Here is a 21,029-nt window from a genome sequence, read left to right on the forward strand (position 1 = left end):
GGAGCTGCTGCAAAAATGCAGGTCAAGGATTAGTGGAGTCCTAAATAATGATGGCCAGAATGGTTGGTAGGAGCGTCCCATCCAAACTTAGTGAGCTTTAACCCAGCCAAACATAAAGCTGTCTGTTAAAGAACCAGGTGTGAAGGCTGTAACTGTCAGATAAAAGATTAAGCCCTGGGAAGGTAACAGCCCTGAGAAGGATTTAAGGGTCACGATAAAGAAGCAAATAAATAAGGGCTCTTCTGTACAATGCTGTGGCAGAAAGAAAACATTAATCGATGTATAAACAATGGAATAAACCAATGCTTATTGTACTTCTCCTGTTTGGCCCCAACACCATCCACAGGACAGTGCATATGGTTCTGGTTTTCATTTTTTGAGGAAGAATACTGGAAAATAAGAGAGCTCAAAACACTGAAGCAAAATGTTCTGGTGGTTGGGGAAAATGCATTACACTGGGAGGCTTTAAGAGCTCAAGCTGTTAAAAGTTATCTAAAAGGATTGAGAGGTGACTTGATTGTAGTGTATAAGAACATTCCTGGGGGAAAGTACAGGATATTAAAGGGCTCTTTAATCTATTGAAGAAAGGCATAATAAGCAGCAGTGGCTGGAGGCAAAAGCCAGACAAATTCAAATAGGAAATAAGACACACATTTTATATGGTTAACCACCAGAAAGCATTCCCAAGAGAAGCTGAGGATTTTCCATCATTTTATGTCTTCTGCTGGAGATTAGATGTATTGCTGAAAAGCATTTTTTAGCCAAGCAGAAGTTACATTTCAGTTTATTGGATGAATACGGGTTGAAATCTGATGGTCCATGATATGCATCGTGTCAGGTTAATCTAGTGGGACCTTCATGGTTTAAATTGTAAATGCCAGAAGGAGACATTTCATTAATAACCATGAGCATTAGAATCATTTTTTTTTTTTCCCTTGAAATACTTATGTTCCATAAAAAGCAGATCTGAATTAAGCATTCAACTGCAGAATATACTTACTGAGACACGATCTGGAGGTTTTGGCCTTTTGATTCCCAAATGTGCCCTCTTGGGATTACTTGAAAAAAAAAAAACTCTGCTTTTCCATTTAAATTTCTGAAGTAATAATAGATCCTTGCCTGGAAATTTCATATAAAATCTGTATCGTAATCATCCAAGAAACTTTTCACACCACGCATATCAATTATTTAAAATTGCCTCGAGGCCAAGAGAATCACAACGCCTCAAATGAATCCTGATAGATTTCATGTTTTGTAAGTTATATATATTTATATGTTGCATATGTTTGCATTACAGGGGCTTAACCTCACTTGAGGCATTATCATGATATAAGCAATTATATTACCAACGGAGCAGCTGCTATTACAGAAAGAGGGATGAATGAAATATAAATAAGATTTCAGTTCAGCAGCTTGGCAGAGAAACGGGAAAAAAAAAAAAAAAAGAAAAAAAGAACTAAAAACACCCCTGAAATGGTACATGATAAATTTTCCGTCTTCCAATTTCTCTGCCTCCTGAGAAACGTGTAATGCTAATCCTGCAAGACGTACGTGCTTCCTCATTTAAATGCTTCCCTTCTTTCTGGCTCTTGAGCAGAAAATGCAAAAACAGGAGCTGAAAAACAAGCTGCCTTCTTCTTTTGTGTTTTCTTCCCAGAGTCAAGCCACAATCTCCCCTTAAACCCAGAACAAACTGAGATCTGTTAATTAATTTAATGATGAATTCTGGAATGAGATCTGAATTTTGGAATGAGATCTGAATAACTGTGCAGGGAAAAAAAAAATCACAGTGGTTACAAAGGATGTAGTGAGACTTGTCTTTATGGTATGCACTTGGTAACTCTTAAAAAAAGCTGGAAGTGTTTGCATCTGTGGTTGAAACTTGTTTACTTTGTCTTTGAACTATTAGTGTGAAAATTGCATGGCACTGAAACTGAAGAAGCTTTTGTGTTACCTTTGTGTATTTGAAGTGAGGAACTGCTGCAGTGGGCACTCGGGAGGAGGGTGGAGCTCTCCTTGCAACTGAGCTTTCCCAGAAAACGTCTCCTCATGCTGCCTGCAATAGATGGCCCCAAAACTGTTCCGAATACCTTACAGCTTACTGTGCAAGTGCCCTCTGAGTGTGACACCCATAACACATGCTTTTCCAAAGATGCCTGGCAAACCAGCGTGCTCGCAGCCGCGTTCCCACAGGCCATAGGTATTCGAGCAGACAGCTGCGCGAAGGGCTGGCAGAGGAGGTGCAGAACACGGCACGCTCACAGCTGCTGCTGCGGCCACCCTGCCAACCTGACAGAATCAGGACTTCATTTATTAAGCAGAAAATCTCGCTTGGTATCCACGTGGATGGCCACTGCTTGCTGCTTGTATTTAAGGTGCTGGTTCTGCCTTTGAAGCTCTAACACTTGGAGAAGTGCTTATCTCCATCACCGCCAGCCAGCTGGTTTTCTCTCCCAACATAACTGAAGGAGCAGGTGGCAGGGCATTCTCCAGGGCTGTGGGACTTGTTTTCTGTCATTAACTGAAATTGCTCAAATTTGGTCATCTTTTTTTGAGCAAAAAGCATCTATTTGGTAGCAATTTCTGAAGAGAATTAAAGTCATTTCCCAGCAAGATGAAGGTTAGGAAGGAGTGTCTGTAGAGGTCTAAGTGGCTCAATTCCTGGTGAAATGATTATTCTCAGGCTTCTAGGGTTTTGTTGTACTACTAATGATATTAAAGTGCCTACAGTCAGAGGCAGGCTTCCTTTTAGGAAATTTTGAATATAAATGAAAAAAATATATGGTAATCGTACCAGGGTTGTTATTTTTTTTAAAAGAAATTTAGTGAGTTGAGTACCGAGATTAGATTCATCACAAGATTTAATCTTGAAAAATCTATGGAAGATTAAGGAAATGGATATTACTTCCAATTCGTATGGCTTATTGTAAGCAAAAACAAACAAACAAACAAAACAGAGTGCTTTCATTTACTCCTGAGTACCAGGAATGTAACGGCTGTGTTATTCTCAATGGGTGAGGCTAAGAGTTCCGTATGTAACAGTGCCTTTTTATTCTTTGTTTGCTTTTATAACACTTTCACTGTGCAATTGGCTTTTGTAAATTTGCTGAATTCTTTGGGCAAGTTTCACTGTTCACACACTATTAAATTGCTGCAGTATTTTGGCATGATAGGGGAAGGTCACCGGGTGCCTCGGAAACCTGATCTGTTGGCAGGCCAGATAAACTGAGCCACGATGGCCCAAGGAACATTAATTTAGTGACAGCAACAAAAGCAGAAAGCCTGAGCTGTGTTTAAATGGAGAATGTTTTGCTTCAGAGCTAAAGGCCTGAGTTTTCCAGGGAACGGAGAAAGGTGGCATCAGTGCACCCCTAGTTTAGCACGGAGGGGCAGAGCACAAGTTCATGTGTCACAGGACACACTTCTTATTACACTGCCACCTTGTTTGGATGAGGGCCGAGTGTGCCCATCATCACCGAATCTGCTCTGGTGTTGCTTTTCCTCCATGTGCCTATGTTGACACGTGGTCTTGGAAACACGGTGACAGGTAACACGGATACAGGGTGCGTGGTGTTAGGATTTGCTACATCAAATGCAGTGATAGGATCTGCTCAGCAAAGTCATTCTAGGAAAGCAGCTGTTATATTCTTTTTCATTCTTTTGGGAACTTAAATCCATGCATTTAACCATGTCACATGCCAACTCAACTCAAATAAAGCGACCTTATGTAAGGCATGTTTCTGTTTTATTAAAAATGAGATTATTATTTTTTTCCCACATTATTTTAAATTCTTATATGTCCTCAACAGTAGCATCAGATTGTCTTTCAGTCATTAACTGGTAACTCCTCAGAACTACTTCCCAAGGGGTTGGAAGGCGTAAATCCTCCCCCCTCCATTTTACAACTGGGAAAGACATACAGACTTGTAGCAATTGCATTACACTTCAATTTCTTCCAATTTCCCAGGTTCCCGTAATTTTAATTTTTTTAACTGTGTAATCTGCTGTCTCTGTGGTGGGAAAATGGAAATTTGCCTCCTGTGGTGTCTCAAAGAGCCTAGCAAGTCTTGAAGCAACCAACAAGCAAACAAACAAAAACCTGGGTCTTTTTGCCTCTTAGGCCCAGGATTTGGGACTCGAAACAATTAAACTGGGGAAGGCTGGGAAGAGGTTGGTTGCTTTGTGGGTGGTGGTTGAGGTTTGTTTGCTTGCTTTTTTTTTTTTTTTTTTTTTTTTCAGAAAGAAGGAGTCAAAAAGAGGAGGAGGTTTAGATTTTGGCTTCTTCAAATGCTTGGGATAATAATGCTTAGCAGTGGATGCAAAACTCCCGTTTCCAGAAGGTGTTTCTTCACTCAGGCTACCAGGGATTAAACAGTAGGATGGTTTGTTTTTACTTGAAATAGAAGGAATAAAATACACACTTGTGCACAGCTCTTTATCAAGCCAGAACCCTGAATTAGAGGGTTTTTTCTTCCCCACATCATCTGAGTGTTTGTGGTTATATGATTCTTGCAGCCTGTCACTGTAATTTCTGCAGATCCTTCAAAGATCTTTGTTCTCACTAAGACAGGAGTCAGTTCTTTCATACGTACTCCCATCAACTGCAATTCCTGCATGTTTGGTGGAATTTTGGGTGCAAGAGCAGGGGTCACATCAGTGCTGTGCTGCGGGGGAAATGACTGCCCAGCGCCCCTGACAGTGGGAATTGGCTTCTCGTTGGAGCTTGCAGGGATCAGGACAGACTCTCCCATTGCAGGAGTTATGACTACACCAAAAATAAGAGATGCCTTTTCAAGAGGCTAGATGTGTTCTGATTACTGGAAGTCATCAGCAGGATACACCCCACACTGCTGGAAAGGAAATCTCAGGAATCAAGCTGCATAGCCGGAGCAGGAGAGTTTACCGAGTGGCATCCAAGGACATCAAAGGGAGGAGAAAGGCAGAGTTCAAAACCTGCCATCAAGCTCAGAAGTTCATGTGGGAGAAACTAGGCAAGGAGAAAATGCTGCAATAAGTCAGAGGGGAAGGGAGATTTTACACGATATGAGAATTGGGATGTGAAGCGTAAGATATGCAGCAGATGGGAATTTGCCTTAGCATGCACAGTTGCATGTTTTAATCAGTTCTGGGCTTTTTTCTTGGAAAATCCCAATTGTTGGGATTATGAAATGGATTCATGTTTAAGGGTGTGTCAAGTTACTCATCATCGGAGTAGGAGTGAAAGCTTCCCCAGGGTTCTTTCCGACAATGTTTGCTCATTTTCTATTCAGAGGTGAAAAAGAAGCCACGATTTGTGGAATACGTTCATAAATCATGCTAATTACGAATTCGCCTGGGTTTCAGAAGCACTATTTGTAACCATAGATGTTATTACAAATGAGGTCATCCATATTATAACAAAGATCTGATCTGCAGCCAAAAAAAAGTGTGTGTGAGCACATGAAGCACTGTAGTATTTTCAATTTAACCTTCAAACTACAATCTAGAGGCCAAAGTTAAGCCTGTAGACTCCCTCTGCAATGCAATGGGGGAGGCAGGTCCCTTGACAGGCAGTCCAGGAAGTCTACAGGCTGATGAGGGAGCTGTTGGGAGCCAGCTGATAGCAAACTAGATATGAGGACGGCTCTGAAACCCTGTCCCACACCCCAGGCAGGGCTCCAGATGAGATAACTTGAGTTATGTGCCACACTGGATCTAGGACAAATACTGGTGGTAATTAGTTAGGAGTATTCCTACAAATAATTGGGCAGAGCTCACTGTTTTGCAGGGTAGGATGCCCACTTTTAGTGTAACTGCTTAGTGGTTAGAGCTCTTCCCTGGGAAGGGTCTTTCTAAGCCTTTTTTACAATGTGATTGCCAATGTTAATTCATTCTCAGTATGGTTCTGTGCATTGCAGGTGAATTAAGAACATCTACAACATAACCAAGAGCCTTCTCCTTCAATCTGCTGAAAATGCCAGAGAGCTACCTCTCTTGATCTCCCATCTTTGGGATATTACACGCTCCCTGTCCTGGGGAGGGCCTCGGGAAAAGGCCAGGTGCTCTCAACATTATGAGGCCGCTCACAACAGCGTGCTTGCCTTACCACTGCACCCTTTTCCAGATAATGCAACCCATGCATCCCAGGGCAATTCAGAACCTGTGTAACGAGTATGCTGACTGTAACCAGTAGTTCTGCAGGCTTGAGCTCTCCGGGTAGCATGATCACTGCTGTTTTTCTTAATTACACAGAAAGTGCTTAGAATTATGTGGGTGTCTGTGATATTTCCTCGAATGTAAATTAAGCCTTAAAAATATAATAACGAGGTGAGTAATTACAATTTTAGGGGTGGTTGAGTTGAAATACATAGGAGACTTCTATGACTTGCCCTCAGACATCCTAGTTCTTAAGTGCACTGTCACGATGGATGGCCTCCACAGTGCTGCTTTGCATACCAGAAATGGGACTCAGTTGGATCCAGTGGACCAGGTTCAAGAAAACTACCTGTAAACCTCCTGCTGGGGCAGCTGCCTGACCCCAGGGGTAGTGAGAATTCCCACCACCTACTTGTTTGTCCTGGCAGCTGCCCAGGTCACTAAACCAGAGTGCCCAGGTCACTAAACTGGAGTATCCTGGATCACCCTGGTAGCAAGGAGAGGTAGGGCCAGGCACAAAGCAAAGACATGTCCATGCTTTGCCTGAAACCCTGGGGAATCCCCCTTGGCTGGGCATTGCATCTTGCATCCCTCCTCCTGAATTTAGACTGTTGGCTGTAAAATGGAGCGGGCTAGAAGGAGATCAAGCAAGACAGTGCATGATTTGCAGTTTGGAAATCGGGGATGTAGGAGTTCCTTATTTGATGGAGCTTAAATCCTTTGGCTGAAAAGGGAGCAGAGACTCTTGGTTAGGTGATCTGAATCAACAGGCACTGGGAGCTGCAATATTTGTATTGGAGCCCTCCTAAATCCTGCCCTTGGATCTCACTGGCATTAGTCATGCGAAGAAAGTTAAGCAGCCGCAGGTTTGGAGTCAGGGTATGTGAGTGGCTGGAACTGGCCAAGAACACCGGGCTGCTGATTCACAGGGCTGTGATGCAACCGTGCTTAGAGCGCAACCAGAATGCAGGAGCTCTGCGTTAATTCACCTGCACATTTTCTAATGCCCCCCAGTGATCTGCTAGGCTGCTGAGAAACAAGCAGGAAAATGTGATGTACAGTCAGGGAGTACATTTTGAAGCAGTTATTCATTTTTGGGGGGTGTGAGATTGTGTATCTGTTTGATTTCTGTATTTAGAAAGGAATTGTTAATAACAAACTGTGACTGGAGGAGCTTGGAATATAGGTTCAACAGATGTGAGGCTGAGTGTTTTTGGGATTGTTTGATTTTGCACCTTTACTGTGCAACTACATACTGTTGATGAAGGAGCTTTTAAAATCAGCCTAGCTGACAAAAAAGGAAGACAAAATGCTATTCATGAAGGGGATAGAGTCATCACACTCACCTCATCTTAAATTTTGCCATTTTTATGGCTAAAGTCATGTTTTTCTCCTTATTTCTTGTAGGTTGAAAATGCTTACTTTATGTAATGTGTTTTTACCTTGTATGGCTGTCCTGCTGTCTACCTCTATATCTAGATAGAGATGTATACATACGCATGTACTCCTCTTTTAGTGTGTTTTGTTATCATTAGTTTCATCTCCTTTCTCACCTGCTTTTGTGTGGTGGAAACTTAACCCAAGCGTGCAGTCAGGAGGACTCCTAAAACGCTATCTGGTTTTACACACAAACTGTACAACTGCGTCAGTGCTACTCTTTAATCCTACCAGGACCAGTGGAGCACTCAAATTCCTGGTCACAGGGTGGTACCAGAGCTGTATTATTATATTTCAGCATGTTTTTTTTCACTGTTTAACTGCCAGCTGAAGAAAGGCACTGGCAGAGCCCTGGTGACGATGACAGCAGCAAGAGCAACATTTGGTTTGTTCTGGAAAAAAAAATAAAAATCCAGGCAGAATCACTCTTAATAGCGTTGTTTCTTTGCAGGCTATGGCTTGTAAGTTCTGCCTAGGGCAGGATCTCCCTCATTTATTTCTAGTTAACTTGGACTTTGTTAAGATGCAGGAGACACAGAGTGATCCAGTTGCTTGAGGACAATCATGAGTCTTTGGATGAGCATGACAATAATTATCCAATATCATTTACACAACCAAATCATAAACAAGACCTAACTAAAATGATAAGGCTTTGTAGATAGAATCACAGGTTTGTGCACATTATCCAGTATGAAAGTAGAGCTGACCCTCCTGTCCTAGAGAAACTTGCAGCCTCTGAGTCCACAAGCTTTGAGGTCACCGTAACGCCAGCTTGCTCTGTGCTATGTCCGGAGAATAACGGAGAGAACAAGAAAAACCCAGTGTGGCAATGACTAGCAGCCCTCTTTTAAATGCAGATCTAGTAAGAACACCTTCTTAGCTCAGCAAAACCACTGCCCTCCCACAAAACGCTCACTAGAGCAGAACCAGGACTTTTGTACCCAGAAAGAAATGGCATCTGGATGGTGCAAGAGGCCGTTCATCATGCTGCTATTGCACACCACCTTCAGCGAAATCCTGGCAAACAGCCCTTCGCCCAAGTGGCTGACTCTAGCTTTCTAGTTTAGAAAAAAATACATTTTTTTTTTTTTTTTCTGTATTTTAACAAGCTGGTTTGATTTTTGAAACAAGTGCTTGGAAAAGTTATGCTACCAGATGTCAGGCTCTTTTAACGTGAGCTTGGTGTCTGCCAGGGCACAGTCTTACAACAACCCAACAACCTGAGCTGAAATGCAGCTGTATTTGCCAGGGCATGCAAAATACTTGCAGGACAGCCTGAAACCAGAGTAAATCACAAATACAAAACTCAGATCAGATTATCTGTAAGTCTGGCTAAGTTTTTTTTATTATCTGTATCCCTGAAGCTGGGCCATGTCTTCAAAAAATCTGGCATGACTTATAGCTTTTGGCTTAACTGGATTAAAAACTCAAGTTTAAAATGTTTATATAACTAGTCTTTTATTGCCTTCTGGTTTCAGCTGCGCTTGTGGCCACATACAGTTACTAATACAAATGCTCTTTTCATGCAGAGATGAAGGAAGCCTGTATGCATGAACCTGAGGGAAAAAATAAATAAATAAACTTAGAAAATCACCTTTTATTTTAAGGGTTACTTCTTGAAAGTTTGGGGCACTCTCTGTAGGTTTTCAGTACAAAGTGGTCTCTGAAGTAAAGCAGGCACATTGAGCTACCATGTGCATAATTACAAAAAAATATAAAAAATAAAATAAAATTAAAAACGCCTCTTTGTAACACTTTGTCGTGAACTATTTAATTTCCAGTGCAGATACTGACCAGTGCTCTGACTTTGCAAGGACTTATCTTTATGCATCAGGCTCACAGGTCTCCTTGAAGTCCAGGGGGCTGAACATGTCTGAGCCTTGGCAAGGGCATAAAATGTTTGAAATGAGCTTTGGGAAGCCCGTGGGACTCCTGCTGCGAGAACGAAGATGCAATTTCCTTTCTTAGTGTCGAAATGCTCTCTGCGAAGATGGTAAAGGTAAGCACTATAAATAGGGTGAGATATAAAGAAATTATTTAGGCCCAGGTTGAGAGTTGCTTAATGGGCCTCTGGGGCCCTCCTAGCTCTAAATAAAGCTCAGAGGAGCCAGAAGTCTTTAACGCCTCTGAAAGGCGTTATGTTGTTACCAGGAGGTGAAAACGTTATCAAGTGCTTTCTCCTCTCTTGTGCTTCTGTGTCAGTAACAGGGAAACGAGGACACGATTTCCTCTGTAGATCAGCTGATGAGGAGTGCCAGAAGAGCTGTTTTCAATCAGTTTCTCAGCAGCGTTTGTGAATAATTTCCACGTAGCCTTTCAGACACAGGAGTCTTCATACCCCTATGCAAAAACATGATTTCACTGAAACCTCTGATGTGTCCTTGCCGTCAACAATTGAAATCTGAAGTACAAATTGCCACACGGTTCTTGATAAAACAAAATGGGTACTTTGTAAGAGCAGTTTTCAAACTCTTTCCCATATGATCTAACAGCACTTGAAGGAGAAGTGCAGAGGGTGCAAGATTATAATGTTTGTTCCTTGTGCTGGAACATTGCTGTCAAACTCCTATTCACGCCAGCTAACTTCGCCAAAACCATAAAAACCAGTGCACCAGAGCATGCACCCATCCCGTGCTTGGCATCAGAGTCCTTCACAGAGGCACACAGCCAGACCAGGTCATTCTGAAGGTGACAGGAGGGGAGGTTTCGAGAGGTACACCTGCAGGCAGAAACACCAAACCCCCAGCAGCGTGTCCCGTTTTCTCATGGCCAAGAACCACAGAGTCTGTGGTGGGCAACTCTGAGGGCTGGGAGTAGGGCAGGCCCTGGGCACAGGAGGTGGCCCAGGCCACAATGGAAGAGGTGTCCCTCTGGAGAGGTGTCCCTCTGGAGAAATGTCCATCTCCCAGGGCTTAAACATCCCCACAGCCCCCGTACCAAAATCTGTACACCCAGGTTTGCTGCGGGTCAGGAGCCAGCCCTTTGCGTGCAGGCCCCGCTTCTCCCTGCACCATCTGCTCTGGCTTGTGGCCACGACCAGCTCAGAAGAGAGGGCAGAAATACATGAAGTGTTTAAAAACCAGGCAGAACCAGGTTTTAAGGAGCTTGCTTAAAGAATTTTTAAGCACGGCATCCTTCCAAAAGAGGCTCCAGGCCCATGAGTTAAGCTCCATGAGGAAGAGAAGGGAAAAGATGGCATTTCACCTGAAAAAAAATGGTATAAAGAGCCCAGCTGACAGAGGAGAGCAAAGTCTGGTTTAAAAAACAAAAATGACAGGACAACATTTGCAGACTGTGGGCACAAGGGGGGGCGGCTGCAAAATGTTTAGCTAAAAGAAGGCAGTGAAAAGTCACAGAATGGGTTTTTAATTACTCTGTCTGGGAAAATATTATATAGAGACAAAGGGAAGGGCATGTTTGCAGAGATAATAGAGCTGGGGGAACAGCCAAGAGATCAGAGGTTGTCGCCAGTCGGCCAGTGCCATTCCCCAGGTGAAGCCAGGCACTGCAGCACCCCCGGCAGCCAGGAGCTCCACGCTGGGCAGGGGCTGGAACTGCATGGGGGCAGAGGACCCCAGCACAATAAATGAAAACTGGTCTTTTGGTTCAAGTTTTGGTTAGAGCTTGAACACAGCAACACGCACAAGCAGCGCTGCATCAAGGCAAAGAAGCTCTCAGTTGGATTTTTGCATTCTTTTGCCAGGCTGAGTCCATCTCTGCTGATTATCTGGAGGTGGGAGCTATCTATTGAATGGGTAATTAGGTCCAAACCCTGCTCTCTTTGTTATTTGCTAAAACAGGGGCTTTCCAGCCTTTCCGGCAGAAGCTGGCTTTCCTCTTTGAAATTTTACCTGATGTGTCTAAAATCAGTTGCAGGCTTAGCCCCCCCTTAAAATCTGCATGTGAATCCCACGTGTGTTGCTGTGCTCTGCCTCGAAGAGCTGTCTATGTGGATTTTCATGGCACTGAAGTGTCCTCGTCAGGAGAGAGCTCTGAGCTTCTCTTCTGCCAATATGGGGCCATTTTTGTAATAGAAAAGGAGTAAAATATGTGAAAGGAAAAAAAATAACTGGAGTTTGTGAGCGATGTAAATTATGAGCTCTTATGCCAAACTTTTGATGTCTCTCTGGTCTCTCTCTGAACAACTCAGCAGGGCTGTGCTTCCAATAGAATACTTAAATACTTGCTACTTGACATGGTCAAGCTTACAGATCTTTTTTTTTTTTTTTTTTTTAATGCAAATGTGGAATTGTGGCTCTTTTGCTTCCCCCAGAACTGTTGTGTACTCCTCACCTCTTACCAATGAGCTCATCAGGGCTTTTCTGTTTGGAAAAAATATTGAGACATCAAGCAGAAAAAGATATAACTGGAAAATCATACTATCAGTAACCAGATATTTTCAGGGTTTATAAGTGAGTAAAGATCTGTAGGTAAAAAGATATCTGCAGCAAATAAAATCTCTGAAATACGAAGCCTAGATTTATTTTATTTCATTTTATTTTATTTATTTTATTTTATTTTTGTACATTGTGAGTGAGACAGTGCAGTTCGATAAACAGCACCCATCCTGCTTCTGTGTTACCAGCTGGTTTATTCTGATGCACTACCAGAATGTCTATAATAAAATTAGATGCATGCAATTTTTTTTTGCAAATTATTATAAAATACTTAGCAATTTTCATTTTTTCTATACAAATATGCCTGAGCAGACACCTTTTGCTACTCAAAATCTAGAGCTATAGCCAGCTAGTTATTAACTAATGAAACAGAACATCAGAGGGACAGACAAGGGATCTGAAAAGCTGTCACTGTAAGCATATGGAGAGTTTAAGAGTTCACGTGCTGAATGATGTCTCAGTCTCCTTCTGTGCTTTCCAGCACTTTGCTGCCTGCATGTGAGAGCAGGGACTTCGAAGAAGGCAGTGTAAAACACTGAATAGAAGAGCTGAATCTGGTGGTACGGGGACATGGTGCCCAGCAGAAGGGCGTGCATCTGAGCTACAGGGACAGGTTGGGTCTCACACGGGGGCACCACGTCGTGGCATGCCATGAGGCTGTTTGCTGTTACTCGTTGGAGTCTGGAATGCATTTTATACACAAACAGGAAACCCACAAACATGTTAAATAAATCGTCCAAAGGACAGCACTACAAAACTATGTGTTGGCTGGCTGCCTGTTTTATGTATGTTGTGTAAACAATAAAATTGTTTAGATCTATTTCAGAGAACTAAAAGAGCATGAAATCAGTTCGTGTTATTTTTCTTGCTGGCTCAGCTCAGGAAAAGCACTGCCTGAAAGCTGTATCCCAGCTCTGGATACCACTGATTAATTTTTTGAAGATAATTTCCACATCTCTTAAAAAGCATTGGGAAAACTATCCAAACTGGGAAAAACAAATCAAATTCACCCTCCTAGCAGAAAGCTGGGGAGTGAGATGGATCAGGATAACAGAAGAAAGTCTACCTTTGAAGAAAGGCTGAGAAGAGCCAGCGAATTATCACAACAGCTCCATTTTTTGGGGACTCTTCACATTTGTGCAAGCAACAGAGAGTCCTTGCAAGGGTCAGAGTGAAGGCACAGCTCCTCTCAGTATATCAATGATTAAACCCAAGCTTTTGTAACGAGTAACAGAAAAGGTGGTGTGTTCTTATCTAAATGGCGTGTAATCATCAAAATGTGAAGTTGCAACCCGTGTGCTGGAGGCTTGGTTTTCATAACATCAAGGCCTTTGCAGCTATGTGCTCAAACCATATTGTTTTCTCATTTACAGGCTCATAAACTGTGGGTGAACACCCAGATTGGGGAGTTTTGCAAACACAGGGGGATTAGCTCACATAGGCATGCAAATACAAAAAAATTACACTGACAGACCTTGCAGCCTGTTCTGGGGATTTAGTGGGGGCAGAGGGAGGGATGGGGGCATATGGAGATGGAAGGGGGACACCATGCCAAGCTGCAGCTGGGTTGCACATCTGCTAGAAATTGTGGGATTGTGCAAGCAACCTGCTTGTGGGCCCCCTGTGAGATGTGGATCCAGCTCTGGGGACTCAGCAAACCTTGCTGCCACCTGCCTCCAACATCGCGGCACAGAAAGGGAGACTGAAGATGGAACCTCTTTAGGCAAATGAATTTCATCGCCAGAACAGGAGGCTTAGCAGGTCAAGCTACGCAATTAGAGTAATTACCGATAAATGTTCAGTTTTTTAAATACGTCTGTACACACACCCCAGGCCTGATGGTCGCTACAGGTAGTAGGTGCATAAAATGTGCTGATCCCGGTGTCAAATAAATCCCAGCATTTATGAAATCACGCTGACAGAATTGCATCTGTGGAGCTAGAGGAGGAGGGGAGACATGTAGGAAAATATCCAGCAGCACCAGCATTGCCCTGGCTGGCACGGGGCTGGGAGGTTGGGATATGGGAGCAGGGAGCAAGGAAAACTAACCCAATATCTGGCTTGTGCACACTGCGACCTGCTCGGGGTCATGGGGCGTTGCTCTGAAGACACCTCATTTCATTCTTCTTCCTGCAGCACTTGGCCACAGAAAGCCCTTCAGGCGTCCCGGGGCAGGTACAGCGTGGGTGAGGAGAAACCTAAAGCAGTGGGATGGAAATTTGTGGCAAAAAATAAAAGGGACCAGGGATGAAAATTCTGGAAATGTGCCCTGTTTGTAGGGCTGTGAGGAGCAGCGTTCCCAGCCTCTGTGCAAAAGCTTTGTAATATTGCTTGGAGTAAGTTAGTCTGCTTTCCAGATGAAGGTAAAGAGAAACTTGTGTGAGAGTGAGAAGGCACACGCGAGCCTCCCAGGACACTCACCTTCAGCTTTCTGTGCTCATTTAAGTTAATTAGAATGAGGCTAATTTAGGGGATGGGTGTGGGTGTCTGTGTGTCAGAGTGCCTGGAAGCTCTGGCAGTGGTACACAGACTCAACCTTTCTGTTCACTGAATACTTCCAGAGGTGCAGCAGCTGAAATTCGGTGACCTGTCCCCACCAACACCTCCCACATGCCCAGATCCCTGCGTGACTGCAGGACACGTGCAGTGGGTCCTCTGCTCTCCGCAACCCCTCAGGCCCTGGCTGTACATTCAGTACAACTGCTTCATTCCTGTCCCAAAATGGGGGATTTATTATCAAGTCTCACCCACATGGGCACCAGAGGCATGAAGGAAGCCTCACACAATGCAGGTAGCTCAGAGCATTATGCTAGGAGATGTTCTTGTCTGCAGAACCCCTTGCTGACATAGGGACTCCGTATTTATTGTGCTTTACGGGGACAAGGTGGGGATGAAAATAAGCAAAAAAGGAGCTCTGCTTCTTGGCCACCTCTAGCGGGGAATGTGAGAGATTTCCTGACTCTCGGCAGCCAACTCAGTTATCAGCGTGAGCAGCTGTGCAGAAGCAAGGGGAGCTCTGCATTTGTGAGCTGAGCGATAACAGAGATGGAAAAGAGGAATGGGACCGAGAGGCGTTCGCTCAGCAATGCTCAGGCTGCCTGCAGGCTGCAGGGAGCTGCGAGGCACCAGCCAGTTCTAGTAGGATGGCAGCAGCCCTTCCAGCCTCCTCGTCTGTGCTGGGCAGGGCGCAGTGCCAGTGTGTGTATGTCTGCTGTGCGCCTGGGGTGGGTGCTGGTGTGCTTCTGCAAACTGAAAGCACGTACAGAAATTAACACTTATGGTAAGTCTGAAACACTGACACCCTTCTGCCCAAAGAAATGATGCTGGGAGGTGGTGTTCAGTCTCCAAATCTGCTATTCAAGACCAGAAGTAAATACTATAAGGCACTCCAGTGCTGGCATGATTGCCTGGTTGATGCACATTGCTATTTCCATGCAATTAAGTTTGCTCTACTCCAAGCAAACAAAACTTGGTGCGGATGGGATACTTTTGGCTTCTTTCAGCAGCTGAACCTTTGCTTTGTGTGAGGTTTTGCTGATGAAGTATCAGGTTGGTGTCCCAGTAAAGCCTTAACGAAGTATGCAACAGCAGAGGCAAACAAAAGAAAAAAAAAAAAGAAAAAGAAAAAAAAGAGGAAAAGAAAAAAGAAATAAAAGAGAAAAAAAGACATGGAGATGTAACAAGTAAAATCATGTATGGTTGCAAGGACATGAGGCACTGGGAACTGCTATTGAGGACAATTTGCTTTGAAAGAAGCTATTGCAGTGGAAATCACTTCAGAAACCCCGTCCCCTCCTGATGCCCACATCTCCTTGAGCTGGCCACAGGGTATGGATGAGGAGGGTGCAGCATCCCTCTGCATTTACATCCTGCTCCTCTCACAGGCAGGCAGGGGCCTTTCAGGGTCTGTGAGCTTGCTGCAGCCCTGAAAGAGGTATTGTGAGACACAGGACTCTTTATTCAGGGAGAGGCTTTATTGCCTATTTAATACACTTGCAGAGCAGAAAACATGAGTCAAGTATTTACCCAGAGATTTAGCCTGGACGCTATAGTAATCCTGAATAATCCCAACATTTTAAATTTGGTTTAGGTTTTAACCTGAACTGAGGAATGTTTTATCTCTCTGTGTAACTGAAATCATTATTGAAGGCTGTGATTAAACGTGGGGAGTGCACATTAATTTTTTCTTTGTTAAAAAAAAAAAAAAAGTCATGTTTTGTAAATTTATTTTGCATCCATAAGAATCTTCTTTTTAAGGAACTCCATAAATAAAGCGAAACTAGACATTTTCCTCTACATATTGCTAAAGCACGTGCCCTATTTGATTACAGGTTTGATTTAAGTCAAGGCAAAGAAGAAAAAAAAAAAAACAGGAAGTTTTCACAGGTTCACAAGCCATGATCTTTGCATAGCTCATGGGACTGATGTCCCCAGCACCTCTGCCTCACAGTCACCTTTTCTTGGGGAAGTCCCTGGTGCTGCCCATGGAAGCTGCTTCTGTCTTAATTTTTCTTATAGGAAATCTGAAACTCAGAGGCAAGTTGAATCAGAAAGGAGTTAATACAGCTTAAAGGCCTGACATACAATGGCATTTTCCAGGCAGGATGCTTATAGCTAGACCTTATGCAATTTGAGTTGCAAAAACACAACAAATCTTAAACACCCCAGATCTGTCCTGGTTTTCCAGCTTCCCTTGCTTCTTGGGGTCTGTCCGTGCCCTGGCATGACAGACAGCAGAGTGGACCAGGTTTTCCTGATATCCTGCTGTGGGCTTTCCCACCTTAGTCTCGCACACATTTCTTAGTCACAGGAAGCTCGCTGTTCCCTTCCACATTGTTCCCTTTATCAGGGCTATAAATCTGCCTATTGCTTTTACAGGTTTCTAGGGAAACACTTCCTCTTTAATTTCTCTTCTGATCCAACTTCTTGGCAAATCATCTTTCAGAGGCACCCAGGGAGGCACGGAGCACATTTATAAAAATCCCGTCTCAGCTTTTCACAGCTAATCCCAGACAGGACCGCAGGGGAGTGATGCTTAGTGCGTGCCACTGGTCCATGTCTACATGAGCCATGGAGTCATGAAATGGGCAAAAGATAGCTTTCAGCTCAACAACAGGACTGCTGCCTTCTGCTGTTTTAACCTGGCCGTTTTCAAGCCAAGAGAAGAAAGTTTGATCCTGTGATGTTTCAGACAGAACAAAAAACACCGCGGCGGGTCTGAGTGCTGGGAACCGAGCCTCCAGCCCTTCTTCCCTTACTGCGTGGAGGAACACAGGGCCAGGCACGACTTAGAAACCAGCTGGGTTTATACCTACACCGTTTTGTTAGGTGCCTCTCCATCAGCTAGCAAGAGAGCTGGTGACTCCTCCAGCGGCCCGCTAGGTGTCAGCGTTGCTTCTGCAAACTGCAGGACCCGGCACAAACAGCAGGATCCTTGCGGCTCCTAATTGGATTTGCTCTTTTGGAAATGGGGCTCTTTGTAACTAAATACGAGCCACAGTCGCCTCGGTTTAACCCCCTGAAACATCCCGATGTCTGCAGTGGCTGTGTCCTGGAGGAGGGGGGTCCTGCCTTCTGCAAGAGCCTGCTCGGCAGGAACCGACAGAGTCCGTCCATTAATCAGTGTTTGGTCGATACCTGGTTAAGGAGAGCTCAATAAAGTGATTAAAAATGGAAAAGGAAAGAAAATTTGTTTTCCTCTTAACCCAAGAAAGGAAGGAAGACAGATGAGGCTGAGAGTTATCATTTCTGAAGTACTGAAATCCATAAAAAAGTCCAAATCCAATTACAGAAAATGTTCCTTTACTTAACAAATCTGCTCATTTTAATATTTTAAAAGGGCAACTTCTGTGTATTTTCAAAATATGACATAGGCAAAGCAGAGACGCTTAACGCCTTCTTTGCCTCTGTCTTCAATGCCGATGATGGGCTTCGGGACCCAGGGTGCCCCGAGCTGCAGGACCCGAGCTTCGGGACCCAGGGTGCCCCGAGCTGCAGGACCGGGACGGTGGGGATGACAAACTCCCGACCGACCCTGAACGTGTGCGGGATCTGCTACTCCACCTGGATCCCTACAAGTCCATGGGTCCGGATGGGATTCATCCCCGGGTGCTGAAGGAGCTGGCGGACGTCATCGCGGAACCTCTCTCAATTATTTTTCAACGATCCTGGGAGTCTGGAGAGGTCCCGGTAGACTGGAAGCTGGCAAATGTTGTGCCGATTTTCAAGAAGGGTCAGAAAGAAGACCCTAGCAATTACAGGCCTGTCAGTCTCACGTCAGTGCCTGGTAAAATCATGGAGAAGATGGTTCTCGAACGTATTGAGGCGCACCTGGGGGACAAAGCAGTCATTGGTCCCAGCCAGCATGGGTTTGTGAAGGGTAGGTCCTGCCTAACTAACCTGATTTCCTTTTATGATAAGATCACCCGTATGGTGGACCAAGGGAAACCAGCTGATGTGATTTTTTTGGACTTCAGCAAGGCTTTTGACACGGTTTCCCATAGGATCCTACTGGACAAAATGTCCAGCATACAGCTAAATAAAAACATCATACGATGGGTGAGCAATTGGCTAACGGGCAGGGCCCAAAGGGTTATGGTGAATGGGGCTGCGTCAGGCTGGCGGGCGGTCACCAGTGGGGTCCCTCAAGGCTCCATTTTAGGGCCGGTACTTTTCAATATTTTTATAAACGATCTGGATGTAGGAATAGAAGGCATTTTGAGCAAGTTTGCTGATGACACCAAACTTGGAGGAGTTGTGGACTCGAATGAGGGTGGAAAGGCCTTGCAGAGGGATCTGGATAGGTTGGAGAGCTGGGCGATCGCCAACCGCATGAAGTTCAATAAGAGCAAGTGCCGGGTCCTGCACCTGGGACGGGGAAACCCTGGCTGCACGTACAGACTGGGCGATGAGACGCTGGAGAGCAGCCTAGAAGAGAGGGATCTGGGGGTCGTGGTAGACAACAAGTTGAATATGAGCCGGCAGTGTGCCCTGGCAGCCAGGAGGGCCAACCGTGTCCTGGGGTGCATCAAGCACGGCATCGCTAGTAGGTCGAGGGAGGTGATTGTCCCGCTCTACTCTGCGCTGGTGCGGCCTCACCTCGAGTACTGTGTGCAGTTCTGGGCACCACAGTATAAAAAGGACATGAAACTGTTGGAGAGTGTCCAGAGGAGGGCTACGAAGATGGTGAAAGGCCTGGAGGGGAAGACGTACGAGGAACGGCTGAGGGCACTGGGCCTGTTCAGCCTGGAGAAGAGGAGGCTGAGGGGAGACCTCATCGCAGTCTACAACTTCCTCGTAAGGGGGTGTCGAGAGGCAGGAGACCTTTTCTCCATTAACACCAGCGACAGGACCCGCGGGAATGGAGTTAAGCTGAGGCAGGGGAAGTTTAGGCTGGACATCAGGAAAGGGTTCTTCACAGAGAGAGTGGTTGCACACTGGAACAGGCTCCCCAGGGAAGTGGTCACTGCACCGAGCCTGACTGAATTTAAGAAGAGATTGGACTGTGCACTTAGTCACATGGTCTGAACTTGGGTAGACCTGTGCGGTGTCAAGAGTTGGACTTGATGATCCTTAAGGGTCCCTTCCAACTCAGGATATTCTATGATTCTATGAAAATATTTAAGATATGTTGTACAGTAAAAATAAATTTTAAAGCAGGTGTTTACTCATTTTAAATCATAACTCAACCTCCAGCCAGTCTGACCCACGTGGAAACTAATCTTCCTTAAAAAAAGCATCATTCACCATTTCTAATAGTTTTATTTAAAAGATAATTAGGAATCTGAATAAATGCATATAAAATAGAGACTCTCTTGAATAAGTAAAAGCTACAGTTACCCTCCTGGTTAGTCACACCTAATTAATGCTAGCTGTCACTGAAATCTACCCTTCTTTAACAATTGAAATAACCATGAAGACTCAACATAAAATGAAAATGAAAATAAACGTACCAGACAGATTTTTATCTTTATTTTAACCAAGGTTTCCTGACTGTTGAACTCTGTCATTGCGAAATCATCTTTTCAATCTGTCCCTGGAATATACAGTTAATTGCCTCTTCTAAACACAATGCACAGTAGGCAATTACCCTTTTGCATCTACATATCTGGATTCAGCCTTTTCATTAAATTGTAATTATAAGCAATCTTCAAAGTTGCCATCAAAATGAAGGATTAGCAGCATTGAAAATGAAGGTTTAATGGCACGAACTAAATATCAGCTGTGAACAACTTCTCTTTGCACTTCTGGCTTTTCACCCCATTTCCATTTCACTTCTGGACTCGCCTGAAGTGAACAAGGAGCACGGAGCCAAATTACACAGTGAACTTTGTTATTAAAACAGTGTGGAATAATACTTTGAAGCTGAAATATTTGAGAGATATTTACATTTTGTTTTGGTCCATGGTAGAAGTGGAACAAAAGCATCTCTGTGTCACACAGGGCTTTCTTGGTGGCACATGCAAGTGACTGATCTCATTGCTCCAAGAGGCACATTCCCCCACATCCAGCTTACCTTTGCTTAGACAGGCACGAGTTGAGCTTCACCCTGAGATATTTTCTTTTATCAGGTACTATTTATAGAAATACAGGGTGCACGTCTGCCTGCAGCTTGTTTTGTATCACCTGGAGAGACCTTGACCTGGTTCCTCATCCGAGGTCAGTGACACATCTGCCTAATTGTCACCATTGGTGTCCTCCTGCTGGCTGGCATTGCATCTCTTGCTGTGGTCCCATTTTGCTGTGCCTGAACCCAGCCATGCTGGAGGGTTGACTCGAGGGTACAGCTCAGCTCATCAGACCACCGGTGAATCCAGTTCTCCTGATCCCCACTTTGCTTTGGTGCACACCGGCACAGTGAGTCAGGGAGCTAAACCAGCCCAGCCAGAAGCTGATTTTGTTCTTTGCAAAGAGCTGTTGGTTGTTTTAGCTCTGTGGGTGGTGAGATCTCAGTGTGGTCAGCGAGTACTGCTCAGCCACACGTGCTGTCAGATTGAGCAGAAAACATCTCAGAAACTACCGCCATGGAAAGTTGTTTTCTGTTGGATCTGCTGGTTAGGC

The sequence above is a fragment of the Anas platyrhynchos genome, chromosome 5, assembly GCF_047663525.1.
Source record: "Anas platyrhynchos isolate ZD024472 breed Pekin duck chromosome 5, IASCAAS_PekinDuck_T2T, whole genome shotgun sequence".
Lineage (NCBI taxonomy): Eukaryota > Metazoa > Chordata > Aves > Anseriformes > Anatidae > Anas > Anas platyrhynchos.